General features: G+C 41.9%; 1 protein-coding gene across 5 annotated transcripts in view; it reads left to right on the top strand.

Annotated features, from left to right (window-relative positions):
• Positions 1-21,884, top strand: part of tafa2 (TAFA chemokine like family member 2) — a 201,764-nt gene that overhangs the window by 18,572 nt on the left and 161,308 nt on the right. For all 5 annotated transcript variants that reach the window (XR_004414869.1, XR_004414867.1, XR_004414870.1 and 2 more), the window contains one exon: positions 9,002-9,093. The gene's annotated coding sequence lies outside the window, so the exon portion shown is untranslated. The remainder of the gene's footprint in view (positions 1-9,001; positions 9,094-21,884) is intronic.

Below are 21,884 nucleotides of genomic sequence, written 5' to 3' on the forward strand. Positions count from 1 at the left end.
GATTGCCCTACTCTGGGTAAAAGATTGTGATTTCCTTCTCTCTGTTCCCAGATGGCAGTTCTCTGCCTCAAGGATGGTTTTAAGTGCATTATTTTCACTTGTCGCTCATCACACCACTGCTAGTGCAATCTTGCCACAAGCAAAACGTTGCTACCTCCACTCACACAGTAATGACGGGTAGAGTTCTTTGACAGAGTCATTGTGTCATAGAGCCACAGAGTCAGGCAACATGGAAACAGGCCGTTCGGCCCAACATGCCCATGCCGACCAAGATGTCCAATCAACATCAGTCCCAACTGCCTGTGTTTGGCTCGTATCCTTCTAAACCTTGATAGACACAAAATGCTGGAGTAACTCATCAGTCTGAAGAAGGGTCTCGACCCGAAATGTCACCCATTACTTCTATCCAGAGATGCTGCCTGGCCCACTGAGTTACTCCAGCATTTTGTGTCTATCTTCGGTTTAAACCAGCATCTGCTGTTCCTTCCTACATATTCCTTCAAACCTTACCTGTCCAAATGCCTTTTAAGTGTTGTGATAGTACCTGCCTCAACTACCTCTTACTTGGAGTGCAGGAGGATGAGGGGTGATCTTATAGAGGTGTAAAAGACCATGAGGGGAATAGATAGGGTAAATGCACAATCTTTTACCCAGAGTAGGGCAATCAAGAACCAGAGGACATAGGTTTAAAGTGAGGAGGATAAGATGTAATAGGAACCTAAGGGACAGCTTTTTCACACAGAACGTAGTGGATATATCGAATGAGCTGCCAGAGGGAGTAGTTGAGGCTGGTACTATCATAACATTTAAAAGACATTTGGGTAGGTAGATGGAAAGATTTAAAAGAATATGGACCAAGCACAGATAGGTGGGACTAGTGTTATTGGGGGATCTTGGTCGGCATGGGTATTTTGGGTTGAAGGGCCTGTTTCCATACTGTATGACTCTATCACTGGCAGCCATATTGCCAAGGCCCTAAACTCTGAAATTCCCTCCATTAACATCATAGTCTCTTCACTTTACTTTCTTCCTTTAAGACGTATTGGTATTGGTTTATTGTAGTCACGTGTACCAACACACTGTGAAAAACCTTATCTTGTGTGTTAAGTACAATCAAACCATACACAGGTACAACTGGTCATTCAAAGAGAAAGGAAACAGAGTGCAGAATAACGTGTCGCAGGTACAGAGAAACTGCAGATGAAAAAAAAGTGCAATGGCTGCAACAGGGTAGATTGGGGGATCGAGTATTTATCCTTAGGTTATGAGAGATCAGTTCAATAATCCTGAATCTGGTGGTCTGTGCCTTTAAGCTTTTGTATCTTCTGTCAAACAGGATAGGGGACGTGAGAGTAATTGTGTGTGAGAAGTCTTTGCTTCTGCTGGCTGAGCAACATGGAGGCTGCTTGGGTGATTAACAGGGCTGCATCCATAACTGTAATTTTATTTGCGATCTTGGGCAGAGCAGATGCCTTACCAATTCTTAGTTGATGCATCCCGATAGGATGCTTTCTGCAGAAATTGGTCAGAGTCATTGGAGACATTGCAGAATTTTCTTTATCTTCTGAGGAAATAAAGGCAATTGACCCAGGTTTTTTTGCCACTTGTCCTAATATTTCCTACTGTGACTTGGTGTCAAATTTCATTTGGTGATGGTCTTGCAAAGCATCGTGGAGTATTTTACTGTTAAAGACGGCTATTGAAATGCATGTTGTTGCTATTGTTCTTCGGGTGACTTAAGTGAATCACAGGAGGGAAAAAACTGGATAGGCACATTTATAAGAAGGAATAAGTGAAACATTATGAGGCATCAAGCCCGAGGCATGGTAGATTTCTGTGACAAAAACCCAAACACATTTTCATTTATCTCAAACTCTTAACTGCACATTATCTCTGCGTTCCTTGCAGGTTTTATCATGTGTTTTGTAAGAATTTCACTGTTCCATTCATGCATATGGCAATTAAACACTCTTAACTATTATTTGAGTTCTGTTAGAATCAATACATGAACATTCCTGTATCTTTACAGCCATGTGGTCCCAGAGTCATAGAGTCATGCAGCATGGAAACAGGCCGCTTGGCCCAACTTGCCCACACTGATCAACATGCCCCATCTGCACTAGTCCCCATCCACCTACCTGCATTTGGTTCAAAACCCTCGAAACTTGGCCTATCTGTTTACTTGTCAAAATGTTTCTTAAACATTGTGATAGCACCTGCCTCAACTATCTCCTCTGGTAGCTCGTTCGGTACACCCACCAACCACCCTCTGTGTGAAATGGATGTGAAAAAATCTTCACTAGGGATTTAGGACTTTTAATGTGACGCAGTAGTAGAGTTGCTGCCTTACAGCAGCAGAGACCCTGGTTCAATCGTGACATGTCTGTACGGAGTTTGTCCATTTTCTCCGGGTGCTCCGGTTTCCGCCGGAATTCCAAAGTCGTGCAGGTTTGTAGGGTAATTGACTTCACAAGATACAGTGTGGAAGCAGGCCTGTACCTCTGCACCACCGTCCTGCATCTCTGAACTCAAAACTAATTCAGCCACTAACTAATTGAACAATGGAATGAGCTTGAGAGACTGAATGGCCCACTTCTTCTAAATCTGTATTGGAACATTTGTGTAAATGAAACATATAATAGAACAGAACTTGTTACATACAGCTGAGGCCATGCCAAGGCACAGCTAATATCACATTGTTTAAGAACGAACTGCAGATGCTGGAAAATCGAAGGTAGACAAAAATGCTGGAGAAACTCAGCGGGTGAGGCAGCATCTATGGAGCGAAGAAGGGTTTCGGCCCGAAACGTTTGCCTATTTCCTTCGCTCCATAGATGTTGCCTCACCCGCTGAGTTTCTCCAGCATTTTTGTCTACAGCTAATATCTCAGGGTTTACTTGATGGTGGCCTTTTAATCTATTTTATAAAATGTGTAAATCTTCTGTGATCCAAATTAATTATGCTTGGGCAGTTGCCACAACTGTCCATTGAATTTTCCTCAACTTACCTCCCTCTGGCTAATATTTGATCTGGATGCTTCCCTTTCTATCAGTTCTCTGCAGGCTGGATTTTGTTCCTGCACATTTTCAGCGAGTCTGGTGGATTAAGGTGGGATTAACTCTCACGTTAAGAACTACCACTAAGGCTTCCTCTCTGTTAACGCTGTGCCCTTTTAATAAAAGAACACAACTTCATGACTGTAAAGAACAAACACTGTCTCGCTGAGTTCCTCCAGCATTTTGTGTTTGCTTCCTCGAACATAAAAGAGGTATCATGAATCGAGGAGCACGAAGGAGATAAAGTGGATGAGAAGCAAGGATGGAAGGATAGATTGCGGGAAATGTTACTGGATGTGGATTTGGAGAGGATGTTTCCAGTAGTGGGATAGTCTAGGACCAGAGGGCACAGCCTCAGAATAAAAGTACACACTTCTAACATGGAGATGAGGAGCAATTTCTTGAACCAGAGGGTGATAAATCTATGGAATTCATTGCCACAGATGGCTGTGGAGGCCAAGTCATTGGGCATTTTAAATGCGGAGGTTGATAGGTTCTTGATTAGTGAGGCATTAAAGGTTACGGGGAGAAGGCAGGGGAATGGGGTTGAGGGGGAAAAATAGATCAGCCATGATTGAATGGCGGAGCAGACTGGATGGGCTAAGTGGTCTAATTCTGCTCCTATGTCATGATCTTATGGAGAAAAGCTATGTTTAATGATATCGTGAACAGTGTCTGCCACTTCAATGTTAACAGTGAGCTCATAATATCAATGGAAAAATAGACCATCTGGAACAGGAGCATCAATGTTGGTGAGAGGACAGTGATTGTGATTCACTGCAAACATCCTATTGTACAGCAATTATTTCCAATTACCTCAAAAACCCAAGGCTATTAAAAGAGTGGAGGAAGAAGAAACTGCAGCAACTTCTCCCAATAAAGTAGGACAGTTGATCTGAAAAAGTTCAGTGGGTGGGGCCATTGATATTGTAATAAATTCAGTATTCAAAATCTATCTCGAGTCACCTACGACAGTGCAATCGACAAGCACGATCGACAAGGAAATCACCCAAATTCCTGCCTCTGGCTTCAAAATCCACAACTCTTCAAATGTGTCTCACACCTTCCTTTCTTATATCTGGCCTTTCTTCCAACCATCTGCCCATCACCCCCCCCTCCCCCCTATGTTGACCTATCTACTGGTCATCTAAGTCGACCTATTACCTGCTGTGCCTTGTCCTGTCTCTCCCCTTTTCCAGCTTTCTTCTCTCCCGTTACAATGAGTCTGGAGAAAGGTCTCAGCCCATTTGTCACTTGTCCATGTTGTCCAGGGATGCTGCCTGACCTGCTGAGTTACTCCAGCACCTCGTGTCCTTTTCTCCATTCTTGTTTCATGTTCATGCTGTAAAGATTGGAGAGGGGAGGGGGCAAAGTTTGCCTTTGGACCAGCGATCCATGCACTTTAGCACTTTAGCACTATCCTACGCACACCAGGAACAACATACAATTTTACCAAGCCAATTAACCTACAAACCTATACGTCTTTGGAGTGTGGGAGGAAACCAGAGCACCTGGAGAAAATCCACGCCCGGTCACAGGGAGAACGTACAAACTCCATTCAGACAGTGCCCATAGTCAGGAACGAACCTGGGTCTCTGGGACTGTAAGGTAGCAACTTTACCGCTGCGTCAATGTGCCGCCCTAAGTATTAGTGTTAGATATATTGGGCGAGTAATGGATATGGAGATGGTGGAGTTTGCAGACCCTGAGTAGTTTGGCCATCTATATCCAGGGAAGTGGAGGGTAAATTTTAATGCTGCTTTTAACCCTGGTAAAATGAATGAATGACCTATTTGAATGCAGTCACGTAAAGAATGTAGGAAATGTGTGTGTCGATTTTTGTCCTAGTTCCACTAATAGCAGCTTGGTAATGACCACATCATTATCTTTACTCATTTGTCTATAATTGTTCAATATTACCTCCATTTTCTCTGTTCAACGTAGTTTTATCTACCCAACCCAATCTTTAGTAACATTGATCATTACTATCTATTTATATCTCTTTGTGTCTGTCTACTTGTTGAAACTACATAAACTCATCACTGATCATCTCTATTGAATTATCCAGTTTCCAATATCACAATCTATCTATATTCTAATTTGTCTGTTTACATCTATATCTAAGACTCAGTGTAACTCTTCCTCTCTATTTATTTCCTCACCTCACTGCCTACATTTTCAATCCATTTTTCCTTCTGCCTAATTCAATGTGTTGATGTACAGTGCATTCAGAAAGTATTCAGACCCCTTCACCTTTCCACATTTTGTTACTTTACAGCCTTATTCTAAAATGGATTAAATTCATTTTTTATCATCAATCTACACACAATACCCCATAATAAAAAAGCTTTCTATTGTAGATTGATGATTAAAAAAATGAATTTAATGTATTTTAAAATAAGGCTGTAACGTAACAAAATGTGGGAAAAGTGGAGTGGTCTGAATACTTTCTGAATGCACTGTATATGTCTATAATGGATTGCTGTCTGCCTGGTATAGACTTTCACCATTCTGTGCAGAGAGAAATTCAGGTTAGTATGTGCAATTCCCAATGTACCAAGGAAACCTCCCTAATTTCTACCCTCATGTAATATCGATAGATAAACCATCAAACCCTCTTTCAGTTTGTTACAATCCACAAATCCAGGCTGTGAAAGAATTCTGCAGGTTTTGCTTGATCTATATTTGAAATTGTATTCTGTCTGAAGTAAGTATAAAATCTAAAAAGTAACACATGCACTGGTGTAACATCACCTCATTTTCAGAACATCTCAAAGCTGTCTGCAGTGGCGTTGAAATGTGGTAGTTGTGGTCATCTATGCTCCACAGCGGCCGGTGTTGGTAGCAATCTGATGATGACCAGATAATCTACTTAACGGAATATGACAAAAAGTGCTGAAATAACACAGCGGGTCAAGCAGCATCTCTGGAGAATATCTCCGGAGGCCGGCACGATGGCACAGCAATAGAGTTGCTGCCTTACAGCTCCAGAGACCCGGGTTCGATCCTGACCGTGGGTGCTGTCTGTATGGAGTTTGTATGTCCTCCCTTTGACCGGGTGTTTTCTCCGGGTGCTCCGGTTTCCTCCCACACTCCAAAGACGCACAAGTTTGTTGGTTAATTTGCTTTGATAAAATTGTAAATTGTCCCTAGTGTGTAGGATAGTGTTGGTGTACTGGGTGATTTCTGGTTGGCGCACCGAAGGGCCTGTTTCCATGCTGTATCTCTAAAGTCTAAAGTAAATTCAAATTGTTTAATTTACGGGCTATCCTCCAGTGTCTTAGTGAATGAACGAGAGAAATATATCAAGACCTGATATCTAGACTGCTGGTTGATGAAACTATAAGGATTTATACTCTGCACCTAAATCAGAACATCAAATACCGGGGTTGATTGCTTTCCAATTGAGATACTGTGTGGTCATCTGCCGGGAGATGATGAACTCTGAGTGCAATTGGGATAATGCAAGTATAGATATCCAAACAAGTGTAGATATCTTAATATTGATTAGTAAGAATATCAAGCGTTATGGGGAGAAAGCAGAAAATGTGGTTGAGAGGGAAAGGTAGATGAGCCATGATTGAATACGGAGTAAACTCAATGGGCTGAATTGCCTACTTCTGCTCCTTCTACTTATGAACTTATAGTCTTCCAAGCATGTATAACGAATGTATAGAGCGGCGTTAACACCTGTTTATAAAAGTTTATTATGGCAGATAAACCAGGATAGAAGAATGTAGGATTATTTTATATCTCACTGGTCACACAAGGAGGGATTTTTAACCTTACCATAAATCCCCTGAATGCGAACCTTGAGAATTAGATAATTTTAAATTCATCACATCCTACCTCAAAAGGTACTGTTACTAGTTCTTAACACAACCAATAGAAGGGAGGATTCTTTGGTACTCTTTTTAAAAACAAAGCTAAGATTATTAGTAAGAACGATACATTTCCGTTAATCTGCATGCATGGAATTTAATTTAAGATATCAATAATAGCATTTACCATTGAATGGAACTTAGCAGCAATTTATTTAGCCAGAGGGTGGTGAATCTGTGGAATACATTGCCACAGATGGCAAGACATTAGGCTTTTTAACAGCTGAGATTGCTAGGTTCTTGATTAGTACGGGTGGCAATGGTTACGGGGAGAAGGCAGGAGCATGGGGTTGAGAGGGAAAGATAGATTAGGCATGATTGAATGGCGGAGTAAACTCAATGGGCCAAATGGCCTAATTCTGCTTTTATAGTTTATGGCGAATGCTACTATCAACATAGTAACTAAGCTTAAGAGTTGCATTGGGGTTGGGGACTGGACATTGTGCCTTCCCCCACAGTGGTATCCATTGTGGGGGGATGATTTTTTTGTCTAATGTAATCCTGTAAGTCTGTGTCCAAGATGGCTGCCGTGAAGGGAGAGTGAACGCTGGCGCGCTTTGGCTGCCGCTGCTCTCTCTTCACATTGTGTTTTTGATTTTCTGTTTTTGGAATGAATTCTGTTTTTAATTTGTGTCTCTGTGATGTCTTTATTACTTATTTTATTCTGATTATATGTTTTTATTTCTATTAACCTATGTAAGGTGTCCTTGAGATGTCTGAAAGGCGCCCATTAAATAAAATTTATTATTATTATTATTATTGGAAACAAGACCCTGGTACGTTTAAAGGGAGCATGGGTTGGAGATCCAGATGTGTTTCATTGATTATTTTGATTCAATTCAATCATTGAATAATCAATTCAATCATTGATTATCTGGGCATTCAAGGCCCTGACGGGTTTAAAATGAGTGTAAGAATCATAGTCCCAATGAGTTAAACAAACCAGCACCCGATGAGCTTGTGCTGAGGTATTGGGATTTCCAATTCGTCAGATAGCAGATTGTCAGATATGTACACAAAATGTTGGAGTAACTCAGTGGGTCAGGCAGCATCTCTGTATAAAAGGAGTAGGTGATGGTTTGGGTAGAGACTCTTCTTCAGACAGATTGTCGGAGTTTTATCGCAATGAGATTGTGCCAGATTTGAAGGACTCTATGATCAGGCTATTTGGCAAAATCCATGCCAACTGGAATCTCCTCCCATCATTCTGTTCTAACTGTCCAATTATATTTTGGGGCGGCACAGTGGTGCAGTGGTAGAGATGCTACCCTTAAGGGCCTGTCCCACTTTCCCGAGCTGCTCACGTATTCTCCTGAGTTTTCCCCTTGATTCAAACTCGGAGAATGTTCGTAACGGGGCCGTAGGAGTCCGTAGATATATCGTAGCAGCTCGTTATGTCAGCCGTAGGTACTCAGGGCATTAAATGTTGCAATTGTTCTCCTCCCGACTATCTTTTTACTCGTGGACATTTTTTGGCACGTTGGAAAAAACGTCCCGACTTACCTGATGCCCCGAGTACCTACGACTGACATAACGAGCTGCTGCAATATATCTACGGCTTCCTACGGACCCGTTACAAACATTCTCCGTGTTTGAATCAAGGGGAAAACTCGGGAGAATTCATGAGCAACTTGGGAAAGTGGGACAGGCCCTTTACAGAGCCAGAGACTCGAGTTCAATCTTGACTATGGGTGCTGTCTGTATGGAGCTTGTATGTTCTCCTGTTGACTGTGGATTTTCTCTGGATGCTCCAGTTTGCTCCCATATTCCAAAGATGTACAGGTCTGCAGGTTAATTCGCTTTGGTAAAACTTGTAAATTGTCCCTACTGTGCAGGATAGTGCTAGTGTATGGGTGATTGCTAGTCAGCGTGGACACGGTGGGCCGAGGATCTGTTCCCACGCTGTATCTCTAAAATAAACTATATCTTCCTTGTATAGTCTATCCTGAAATACAGCAATGCTGCCTATATCAATAAATCAAATCTCTTGTATTTTCACATAATTATATGGGAAAAGTGAAGTATTCTCGTACACTCTCTAAATTATTTTTGTTTTTCCTACAGATGCATCATGCTGCTTCTTTCTTCTGTCTGGTAGAAAATTCTATGGGGAGTGGCTAATGAACATAAGAATCCTACAGAAATCTGAACAAAAGGTACTGTAATTTTCTTTTTGTATTTGCAGTTGCCAAATAAATATATATATGGAATTGCAGAAAGTAGAACTGTTTGTCGTGACAAGTTGTTACAACTCTGACCAGAAATTATTTGTTAAAATGGAATAGATACTTGGGGCAGAATTCACTTTCTAATGTTAATTGAATGGTGCAGCATGGAAACAGGCCCTTCGGTCCACCAAGTCCATGCCAACCATCGATCACCCGTTCACGCTAGTTCGATGTTATCCCACTTTCCCATCCATGCCTACTCACTCTGGACAATTGACAGAGGTCAATGGACCTAAAAACCCGCAAGTCTTTTGGAAATAAGAGATAAGCTACAGTAGACTCAACTAAATGTTTCAAGGCATTTTGGATTAAAAGTGTTTATTTATTTCTGCACTTGCCATAACAATACAATAGAACTTTATTTATCCCAGGAGGGAAATTGATCTTCCAACAGATGGGAGGGGGTGGGGGAGTGAGGGGGGGGGGGGGGGGGGGGGGTAGAGTCTGTCTCAGTTTCAGCCTTTCCCATGACAGAAGGAGGAGTTGTACTGTTTGATAACCGCAGGGAAGAAGGGTCTCATTCTCCTCCTATATTGCAGGAGTAACGATCTTACTCCTACAATATACCTGAGGTGGCTTACGTGAATGATCCCAGGAATGATAGGGTTAACGTATGATGAGCGTTTGGCGGCACTGGGCCTGCACTCATCGGAGTTTAGAAGGTGTAGGGGAGACATCATTGAAACTTACTGAATAGTGAAAGGCTTGGGTAAAGTGGATGTGGAGAGGATGCTTCCACTCGTGGGAGTGTGCAGGACCAGAGGCCACAGCCTCAGAATAAAAGGACATACCTTTAGAAAGGAGATGAGCAGGAATTTCTTTGGTTAGTTGGTGGTAAATCTGTTGCATTCATTGTCGCCGATGGCTGTGGAGGCCAAGTCAATGGGCATTTTGAGGTCAGTGATTGACAGGTTATTGATTAGTACGGGTGTCGGGGGTTATGGGGAGAAGGCAGGAGAATAGGTTTGAGAGGGAAACATAGGTCAGTTATGATTAAATGGCAGAATAGAGTCGATGGGTTGAATAGCCTAATTCCGCTCCTATGACGTGAATTCAAGGCAACCTTTTGGCAGAGGACAAACCAACTGTTATGACTTTCAATAAAGAAAAATCACTGGTATTTTAGGTCCCCTGTACAAGTATTAAAATATTCAATTGGTTTGGGAGAGCAAGAGTGTGCCCAACAGTTTTCTATACGTTTTAAAAACGGGAGTGTTAAATAAGACCGTATTAAAGCAGGAATATTAAAACATGTACGAATGACAATATTAAACAAGACCATATTAAATGCAGCAGTACTACATAGATCAGTATTAAATGCTTCAATGTTAAATGCAGCAACATTACTGACATCACTATTAAGCAGAGCAATATTAACTGAAGACAGCAATGTTAAACACAGCAGAACTAAAAAGTGTACTTTTAAAAAAAGCATAATGAATACAGTTTATAATATAAAAAATACATTTATTATCTTATTTAGAAAAGTCTCAAATCGATCGCAATCTGTTAATCTAAAAATGTTCATTCTAATTTGTTATATTATGTTTAGTTTGATGATAAAGTATGGAAACAGGCCCTTCAGCCCAACGAGTCAATGCCGATCACCCATACATCCATCCCAGTTTCGCATCCTATACATAATGGACAATTTTACAGAAGCCAATTAACCTACAAACCTGTTCATCTTTGAAATGTGGGAGGAAACTAGAGCACCCGTAGAAAACCCATGCGAAAACCCACAGGGAGACCGTACCATCTCTGTACAGACAACACCCGTAGTTAGGGTCTCTAGTGCTGGGATGCAGCAGCTCTACTGCTGTGCCATAATTATTTAATACTGCTACATTATTATAAATATGTTAGTCTGCTATAGCATTAAACTTGACAAAATAAGTATGGTTGTGTTAAATGCAGCAGAATTAATTGTACTCAATGGATTTGAGTCATAGAGCCATGGACCATGATGTCCCATCTAAGCTCATGCCACCTGTCCATGTTTGGCCCACACCCTTCGAAACCTGTCCAAATGTATTTTAAATGTTACTAATATTGTCATATTCAAATAGTGCATTTAATGTTGAGCATTTATTCTGCCTTATTTAACACTATTTATTCAATATTACCTCATTTAATATCTATCATCTTATGGTGTTAAATAGGGCAGAATAAATGCACAATATTAACTGCAGTAGAATATAGTAAATACAGCAGTATTAAATGTACTAGTATATTGCAGATACATAGTTACATAATGGAGTTAAATGCAGCAGTATTAAATACCTCTCGAATTGCATTAACTTTAATATGACAATATTGCAAAAAAGAAAATCTTGAAAACCAACTGCAATCTGTTCATCTAAAATTGTTTAGGCAGGGTGTTGCAAACAGGCTCTGGTGAATATTTAATGAGGCAACATTCCAGAAATTAATTCATATCATGGCCCAGAAATGTTGATGAAGGCTCACGTGTAATTGACTCCTGAAAAATAGGATGGAGCCTCGCACTGAAGGGATTGAATGTACCGTTATGGAAATTCATGGTTGATGTATTTTCCTGTACTCTCCTTAATGTGAACAGATTGTGTTCAAGGGAGTTCCCAGACCACCCCTTAATTTCCCTTGGTAGTACCTCCATAGAACTCTTGCCAACTGACTGGTGTTCTTTGAAAGACCACTTTCTAAGGAACTGATCTTGCTTTAATCTATCTTTGATTACAGTTGGGAAAGACTTCTCTCAATCTCTGGCTGAGTGTCACAAGTGTAAGATGGCTCTCAGCCTTTATAAGTGCCATCACTGGCACAAACTACCGGTACTTATTTAGATTACGGAGCTAGTACCTTCATGGGTGATGTTGGTAGTTTTGTTTTGTGGTATCGAGTGGACTTAAAGGCTTAACATAACATTGAGGAAAACCATGAGTACTCCATGATGACCTGCCAGATATGTATTCCTTTTTAAGGGACCAGTTGATTGATTAATTAAAAGGCACAGCTTGGAAGCAGGCCCTTCAGCCCAACAGGTTGAAGGCATTCGCATTAGTTCTATGTTCTCCCGCTTTCACATCCACTCCCTACACATTAGTGAAAATTTATAGAGGCCAATTAACTTACAAGCCTAGATGTCTTCAGAATCTGATGATGATATTGAGGCACAAAGTGCTTGATTAACATAGCGGGTCAGACAGCACCTCTGGAGAACATGGGCAGGGCATGTTTCGGAAAGGGACCCTTCTTAAGGCAGGGTCCCGATTTCTGAAGAAGGGTCCTGACCCAAAACGTCACCTGTCTACGTTCTCCAGAGAAGCTGCCTGATCCACTGAGTTACTCCAGCACTTTGCATCTTTTTTTTGTAAGCTGACATCTGCAGTTCCTTGTGGGTACTCCCTGATGATATTAAGGGACTGGTTGAGCTCCCACCATTACAGCAAGGCAAAGTAAACACAATTCATTAAATAAATCTTGCTTTTAAAAAGTCACCAAGCAGTTATGGATTGTTGTTCAAACCTTCTTGATTCCCAAGGGTCCTTTAAGTGATGGAAAGCTTCCGCTCAATTTTTATGTTATTCCAAATACATAGAAATGATTACTGACACAAAGTGCTGGAGTAACTCAGCAGGTCTGGCAGCATCTCTGGAGAACATGGATAGGTGACGTTTTGGGTCAGGACACTTTGTCACATCAGTTGATTAAATACATTTGGAATAGGTTCATATGTCATAGGAGCAGAATTAGGCTATTCAGCCCATGCATTCTCATGAAACAAAAGATTATTAAGGGTTTGGACACGCTAGAGGCAGGAAACATGTTCCCGATGTTGGGGGAGTCCAGAACCAGGGGCCACAGTTTAAGAATAAGGGGTAAGCCATTTAGAACGGAGACGAGGAAACACTTTTTCTCAGAGAGTTGTGAGTCTGGAATTCTCTGCCTTGGATGGCAGTGGAGGCCGATTCTCTGGATACTTTCAAGATAGAGCTAGATAGGGCTCTTAAAGATAGCGGAGTCGGGGGATATGGGGAGAAGGCAGGGGTACTGATTGGGGATGATCAGCCATGATCACATTGAATGGCGGTGCTGGCTTGAAGGGCCGAATGGCCTACTCCTGCACCTATTGTCTATTGTCTATTGAATCTACACCGCCAAGTATTTCTGCAGTATCTCTGCTTTGTCTACACTACCTGCTGCTCCACCTAAGCCAATTGACCTACAAACCCGTACGTCTTTGGAGTATGGGAGGAAAATGGAGCACCCACACAGTCACAGGGAGAACGTACGAACTCCGTACAGAAGGCACCCGTAGTCAGGATCGAATCCGGGTCTCTGGCGCTGTAAGGCAGCAACTCTACTGCTGCGCCACCGTGCCACCCCCTCTGGAATTGCTTTGTAAGCAACTTGGTTCAAGGGCAACAAATACTGGTCTCATCAAAGACGCCCATATCCTGTGAAGATATTAAAATAAAATAACGGGCATCTTTTCCTCAGCACTCCTATCGTCTTTTAATCTTTTAATCCTCGGTGAGGTTCTACACAGTAGCCCATAGCCGCCGACACCTGGTTTAAAAAATATATAATGGAGGAAAGTCCCCTTTAATATTCTGAATTAACAATCCTTTTGATCCCTCTATGCGCTGAGCAATTTGTCTGCATAAGAAATTAGAGGTTATGAATAATTTAAATCCCAGTCACCGAGTGAGTCTAATAATCATGTGTCCCATTGCGCTCAAAATGCATTTTGTTACATGCATTGTCGGAGAGACTGCTTGTGCCTCTGTGGCAACTCCGTTATTACGGTGTGAATTGTGGTTTTAATTTGCTATCGTATTTGAAAGAACATCCAATTACATCTAACAAAAAGCTTTTAAAATTATGCTCTTTACAGTAAATTCTTATTTGACGAACATCTCGGCATTGCTGCCGCTGATTAAATATATTGCTATTCACTGCGCTTCGCTCCTTCACTCCCAACCTGGGCCCGAGTCTCCATCTTTTAAAACGTCGATTGCTGGCCAATTTCCTCCTGCCTCATTTGCTCACGAGCCTCGGCTTGGTTCCCGACACAGGATGGTCCTAATATTAAGATGGACAACAAGAATGTGACCTTCATTGAGCCATTTATCCAACCAATTTGCCCAAACGTATCATGCTACCCTGATCAGCAGCTTGTCTTATCAGATGCACTGCTGAACTAACCTGGGAGTGTAATATTGGTTTCAACTGAACGGATGGAATTGTGCCGTTTTTTTGGGAGCACACAATTCAGTGGGAACGTTCCATTGGGATACTTACCACCTTTACTTTAGACTTGACAGATACAGCGCGGAAACGTGCCTTTCGGCCCACCGAGTCCACGCTGACCAGAAATCACCACATACGCTAGCACTATCCTACACACTAGGGCCAATTTAAAATTTTTACTGAAGCCAATTAACCTACAAACCTGTACGTCTTTGGAGTGTGGGAGTAAACTGGAGCACCTGGAGAAAACCCACGCAGTCACAGGGAGAACGTACAAAACTCCATACGGACAGCACCCGTAGTCAGGATTGAACCGGGGTCTCTGGGGCTGCAAGGCATCAATTCTACCACTGTGCCAGTGTGCTGCCTCTATTTCTAACTATCTGCACAATTGGCTCTATTTTGATTAACCTTTGCATGAGGTTTTATTTTTCACACAAACATTTTTAATATGGATACAGAGATTTGGTTGGTGGAATACTCACTGGGTATTTTTAAAGGGAAAATTGGCATGTTTTGGATTAGGAAGGGTGTCAAAGGTTAGAGGGAACAGGCAGGAGAATGGGGTTGAGAGGGAAAGATAGATTGGCCATTATTGAATGGCAGAGTAGACTCGATGGGCCTAATGGTATAATTCTGCTCCTATGACTTATGAACTCATTGAATAGGTAGTGGACCTGGATAGGACAGATAGAGGTACCTAAAGCTAGAGGGTGTAGGCTTCAAATAAGGAGTAAGAAATTTAGAGGGAATCAAAGCAAGAACTTTTTCACAAATCTGGAACCCAGTGCTTGAGTGGATAGTGGAGACATTTAAGAAGATTCAAACATAGCTTCTTTCCCGCTATAATCAGACTCTTGAATGGACCCAAGGACACATTCCCGACTCCCCAGTCTACCTCGGTGCAGCATTGCACTTTTTAAAATCTGCACTTTCCCTGTAGTTGTAACAATATTTATGTTTGTAGGTTAATTGGCCACCATAAAATTGACACTGAAAGTATAGGGAGTGGATGTTAAAGTGGATAACGTTGAACAAGTGTGAATGGGTATTTGATGGTCGGCATGGACTCACTGGGCCGAAGGGCCTGTTCCAATGCTGTATCTCTAAACTAAACTAATATATTTTGCAGTCAGTTTCCATTCTCTTTGCACTACGTGTTGTCCTTGTGTATGTTTTGATTGCAATTGTGTAACTGTATTTTTACTTGGATGGCATGCAAAACAAAGTTTTTCCACTGTATCTCAGTTCATAAAACAATGATTCAAACAATAAACCAAAACTAAGTATCTGCATGAGCACTTGAATCGCCGATGCTGAGCAGGCTACGGATTAAGGTTCTGGGGAATGGGATCAGTATAAATAGGCACTTGATGGTCAGTGTGGACATGTGATTGGAGAGGCAAGCTTCTGTCCTTCAGACTTTAGAGATTTAACCTTTAGAGATACAGCACAGAAACAAGCCCTTTGGCCCACCGAGTCCATACCGAACAGCGGTCGCCCTGTACACCAACACTATCCTCCTACACACTAGGGACAATTTACAATTTTACCGAAGCCAATTAATCTACAAACCTGTACGTCATTGGAGTGTGGGAGGAAACCAGAGCACCCGGAGAAATCCCACCCGGTCGCTGTGAGAACGAGCAAACTCCGTACAGATAGCATTGTAAACTGTCCTGTATGACTCCATGACTATTATCTGTATGCCAGCATGTGAAAAGGGAAAGGAATGGTTAAGTATTGCATTGGGACCTTGGGGGAGGAACTTTATCACAGTCGTGTCAATTTTCTGGGCCTACTGACAGGCAAACACTTTACAATCTGTACTGAGGGTTTGCTAGATGCCAGACTCGGAGCAGGTGTTAGGTGTGTAGCTGCAAATCCGAAACCTGATGCCAGTTCTGGGACTCAATCACAATGAAACTGATATCATAGACCTTCCAAAGATAAACATAAAATGCTGGAGTAATTATATGTGTCAGGCAGCATTTTTAGAGGAAATGGATAGGTAACATCTCGGGTTGGAAACCCTTCCATAGATCTTCCATTTTGTTCAAGATAGACACTAAAAGCTGTCTTTTTAAAAGCTGGAGTAACTTAGCGGGCCAGGCAGCATCTCTGGAGAGAAGGAATGGGTGACTTTTCGGGTCAAGACCCTTCTTTAGTTTAGTTTAGAGATACAGCACGGAAACAGGGCCTTCAGCCCACTGAGTCCGTGCTGACCAATGATCCCTACACACTAACAATATCTTACACTATCCAAAATACTGCGGACAATTTACAATTTTACCTAGCCAATTAGCCTACATACCTGTACGTCTTTGGACTGTGGGAGGAAACCGGCGCACCCGGTGAAGGGCCACACAGGTCACAGGGAGAACGTGCAAACTCTGTATAGACAGCACCTGTAGTCGGGGTTGAACCCGGATCACTGGCGTTGTAAGGCAGCAGCTCCACCATGTTATCAGGTTCAATGCTAAATTGTCCAGTGCTGTGTAAAGGAGGTAATTGAGGCCCTGATTTTATCAGGCAATTATCCAGAGATGCTTCTGTATTGGGCCGAAAACCCATCGTTTTTTTATGTTAGTGGTTTCTTAGTTGATTGCCGTTGTGTTGCTATTTGTGTGCCTACCATCAATTCTGAGTAATCGTCTATAGGTAGGATTCTTACTGCATTTGCGCGCATCCAGCGACAGAAGATAATGTAGTGACATTGTCCTTGGACATGTTTAGCCAGGGGTAGTGGGAGGGGTGAGGGTGGCATTTGGTATGTTATTGCCTTGTTAAGGACATTGATCTTTGGTGACAGTGGGAAGAGAAGACATCAAATCATGGAGAGTATTGCATAGAAAAAGGCCACAGGCTGAATGGCTACTTTTATGGAACAATAAAATTGGTTTAATTCCCTGACGCTGTCTTACATCCCTTAAATTATTTTAATTTAAATTATCTATCCAATTATCTTTTAAAAGGTCTCAAAGTGCTGGGGTAACTCAGCAGGCTGGGCAGCATCTCTGGAGAACGTGGATAGATGATTTTGGGTAGAGACCCTTCGGCAGCTCGTTCCATATACCCACCACACTCTGAGTGAAAAGGTTGCCCCTCAGGTTCCTGTTAAATCTTAGTGTAGAAACGGGGACCTGCAGATGCGGGTTAATACACAAAAGGATGCAAAGTCACTCAGCAGATCAGACAGCAGCTCTGGGGAACATGGATAAATGAATTGACGCAATGGTGACATAATTCTTCCTCCAAGATCCCAGTCGAACATTTAACCATCTCTTTCGCTGAAGAAAGGTCCCGACCCGAAACGTCACCTATCCATGTTCTCAGTATTTCTGCAGAGAATACTTTGTTGATGCCTTTCTCAATATCGTCTATGCTTGGAATTTCAATGTTCTGGTTTGGATTTTGGAGTGCTTATCCATTAGATCAGAATCGGCGCCATTTTGATGCTTTGAAAGGGTTCTCGGCTGAATAGTGGGAATTGTAATGGGATGTATGCTCTTTTGGCAAAGTCAACACTTATTGCCCCATCCTTGAATGCTCTTGAGATAATCATTTGTTTACTAATCCATCTCAGGGAGCAGTAACAAATCTACTTTGGGTTTGAGATTCAATAATGGCCAGAATGGATCAGGAAATTAGAGTTTATTTGGAAAGAAGGAGAATAATGAATCTGGATCAGATAGTTTTTATATGTTATATGTTGGATACTGCAGATGCTCTTTTACAAAAACAAATGCTGTGCTGGAGTAACTCAGCGAGTCAGGCAGCATCTCTTGAAAAACATGCATAGGCGATGTTTTGGGTGGAGACCCTTCAGACTGTTCATTTGAGAAGCTTGGCAATGCACTTCATTGTCACATGTATCTTGATATAGTGAAATTATTTTTTCATACAATTTAATACAATCTTCATTGCATAGTGAAAATCATACCAAGTACAAGACCATATAATTAGTAGATTACACTGAGGCGCATTTCTGGCACCACTTTGTATCCTTCAATTGGCATGATTAACGAGTTAGGTAGATTTTTGGTCAATAGAAGAATCAGAAGGTTAGGCAGAAAACTGTGTTTGAGGGAAAGATCAGATCAGCCTTGATCTTTCTGAATGGCGATGTCATGAGGTATGTAGGCCTATTTTTAATTTAGTTTAGAGATACAGTGTGGAAACCTGGCCCACCAAGTCCTCACTGACCAACGATCACCCGCACCCTATCCTACACACTCGGGGCAACTTACAGAAGCCAATTAATTTACAGACCTGCAAATCTTTGGAACGTGAGAGGAAACCAGAGCACCTGGAGAAAACCCACGCGGTCATGGGGAGAGCGTACAAACGTCGTGCAGACAGCACCCATTGTCAGGATTGAACCTGGATCTTTGACGCTGTAAGATAGCAACATTACCACTGCACCATTGTGTTGCCCTTGCCTTTATTTCTTGTGCACTCATGCTGTTATGAATGTCTCTGACCAACAGTGTGATATAGAACGTGCTAGAAATGGGATTGGCCATTTTTAGCTGGTAAATTCACTATGACAATTACATTCTGTGCTGCATACGTGTAACATTATAAATGCAAGGAATCTCCATTTGGATGGGCAGCCATAACCTCAGAATAAAATGACAAACCTTTAGAAAGGAGATGATGAGGAATTTCTTTTGTCAGGGGTGCATCTGTGTAATTCATTGCCACAGCTGTGGAGGCCAAGTCGATGCATATTTTTAAGGCGGAGATTGACAGATTCTTGATTAGTTAGGCTATCAGGGGTTATGGGGAGAAGTCAGGAGAATGGGGTTAAAAGGGAAAGATAGATCAGCAATGATTGAATTGCGGAGAAGACTTGATGGGCTGAATGGCCTAATTCTGCTCCTAGAGCTTATGAACTTATGAACCATTAACTCTACAAAAGCTGAGTTTATTAATTTTCTTTCTGGAAACGAGGAAAATATTCCAAATGCCATCTCAAGTAGCACCTAAAGTAGTCAAAGTATTATCTCCGTAGAAAAAAACGATAGCATCAGACTGGGAAGATGTGCATACGCCCAAGTACATACTGAATTAAAACAAGAGAGAGCAATGTTTGAGTGTAAAGTAACTCTCATTTGCTATAATGGCCCTCTAAAAGATAAATTATGACTTAATGGATCACTTGCAGTGAAGGATATTTAAAATGTAGATGGAGTAAAAAGGCAACAGATAAATAATATTTGGGATAATTAAAATTGACTTCAAGCCTAGTGATAAATAAACATAGAACATGTGTTCCCAAAACTAAATTACATTCTAATACTTATTGCTACCATTTGTCAGCGTTATAATGTACCCTGAAGCATTAATAAAATTAAAACTTTGCTAATATATTTGAAAAGATCTGAGATTTTCTGGAGATTACCCAAATGCGGAGTAACTCAGTGGGCTAGGCGGCATCTGTGGAGGGAAATGGACAGATAATGTTTTGAGTTGGGATTTTTCATCAGACTGATATACCAATGGGGAGGTCTAATGTGCATATATTAAATAAAATAAAAATGCATATGTATTTCCTTCTGCAGAGCAAGATATTCAAGTGATTTAAAGTCAATTAATAACATTTGGGGGAGTGAAGATAGGTGTTTAGCAAATGGTTGCTACAAACATAAATGGTCCAGGAATAATGAAGGTGATGGTGGCCCGGTTAAATATTTTTATCAACGTTGAATAAGGTTTAACATTTAAACTTTAGAGATACAGTGTGGAAACAGACCCTTCAGCCTACCGAATCTGGATCAGCGATCGCCCCGTACACTAGCACTTTTCTACACACTAGGGACAATTTACAATCTACATGAGCCACTTAACATACAAACCCGCATGTCGTTGGAGTGAGAGAGGAAACCGGAGCACTCGGAGCAAGTCCAGGTGGTCATGGGAAGAAAGTACAAACTCCGTACAGACAGCACCCGTGGTCAGGATCTAACTGGGGTCTCTGGCGCTGTGAGGCAGTACCGTTGTGGCACTGGGCCGCCCTAAGACCCTTCTTCAGACAATTATATGATGGTCCACAACTGCTTAGCCTCAAAATGCTCATTTAACCCTCCTTTGAGCGCCTGGGCTGCCAAATCGCACATCCCTGTGACGCCCAAATCTCTGAATGAAATTGCTCCAACCTTTGTTCAGGCAAGTGCCTCCAAGGTGTGCCAGCTGCATTTTATCTGCAAGGGACAATGTAGGGAAATGAAAGATGCTTCCAGCAGCCAGAATGTGAACTGAGCAGCAATGGTCATTTTAGAAATTGCATGGCTTCATAAAGCATTTTGGTCAACTTACAGAAAAGCGATTCCACAAGCTCTGCTGCCATATGTTTCAGAGTCGCAAGCTTGCGGCTAATTAAGTCCTAGCTGGCTGACAAAGAGGTTTTCAATTACAGCAGCTTTCTACTGAAGTGTAATGTGTTTCTTGCTGCTGGATTGGCATCTCTGATCTGGTACAGCGCTGCAAGCCTCTGAAATATTTACGCTCCTTCAGCCCGGTTTCTTTGATCATCCCAAACTTCATTTGCCCCTCTCACTCTCCCCCGCACATTGCCCACAGCCTTACTATTAACTAACGTCTCTTTTACATGCCAATGAGTTGCTCCAGTTTCAGTAGTGGGAGCTCTACCCAAAGCGGCTCAGTGGCGCAGCGGTGAAGTTGCTGCCTCACAGCGCCAGAGACTCGGGTTCGATCTTGACTATGGGTGCTCTATGAATGGAGTTTGTACCTTCTCCCGATGACTGCGTGGATTTTCTCCGGGTGCTCCGGTTTGCTCCCAAATTCCAAAGATGTACAGGTTTGCAGGTTAATTGGCTTTGGTAAAACTAGTAACTTGTCCCTACTGTGTAGGATAGTGCTAGTGCATGGGTGTTTGCTAGTCAGCGTGGACTCGGTGGGCTGAAGGGCCTGATTCCGCGCTGTATCTCTAAAGTAAAGTCTAAAGCTGTTCCCTTGACAGCAAAGTCAGAGTAGAGAGTTCTACTGCAGAACCAAAGCTATCACTTGGGTCAGCAGCAACATAGCAGAGTGACAGCAAATCTTAGCATTTTATGTCTATCTTTGGCACTCGGAATAACTTGCCAAGCCATTGCAGGGGGCAACTGACAATCAGATACTTAAATAAATCTAAATAGCTGGTTTCAGAAAGCTCACGGTTGGGTATAGGTCAGACCAAGTGGCCGAGGCCGATTTTCTTCCCTATTTGACATTCTGCAAGTTTCATGATCTTCTCTGATACCAGCTATTTAATGCCAGATTTATTTAATTAGCTGAATTTAAAGTGCTCATCTGCTTTCCTGGGATTTGATCTAGGATTAGTAGTTTAATCACCGTGCTAATAAACCCTTTATTTGAATGCATGCCCATGTACATGTGAAAACGCGCACACACATTCAAATAAATTCTTCAATTCCTTTGCTTCACATTTTGTGTCTTTTCATCTCTGGCCTTTGTCCAAT

This window comes from Amblyraja radiata, chromosome 19, assembly GCF_010909765.2.
Source record: "Amblyraja radiata isolate CabotCenter1 chromosome 19, sAmbRad1.1.pri, whole genome shotgun sequence".
Classification (NCBI taxonomy): Eukaryota; Metazoa; Chordata; class Chondrichthyes; order Rajiformes; family Rajidae; genus Amblyraja; species Amblyraja radiata.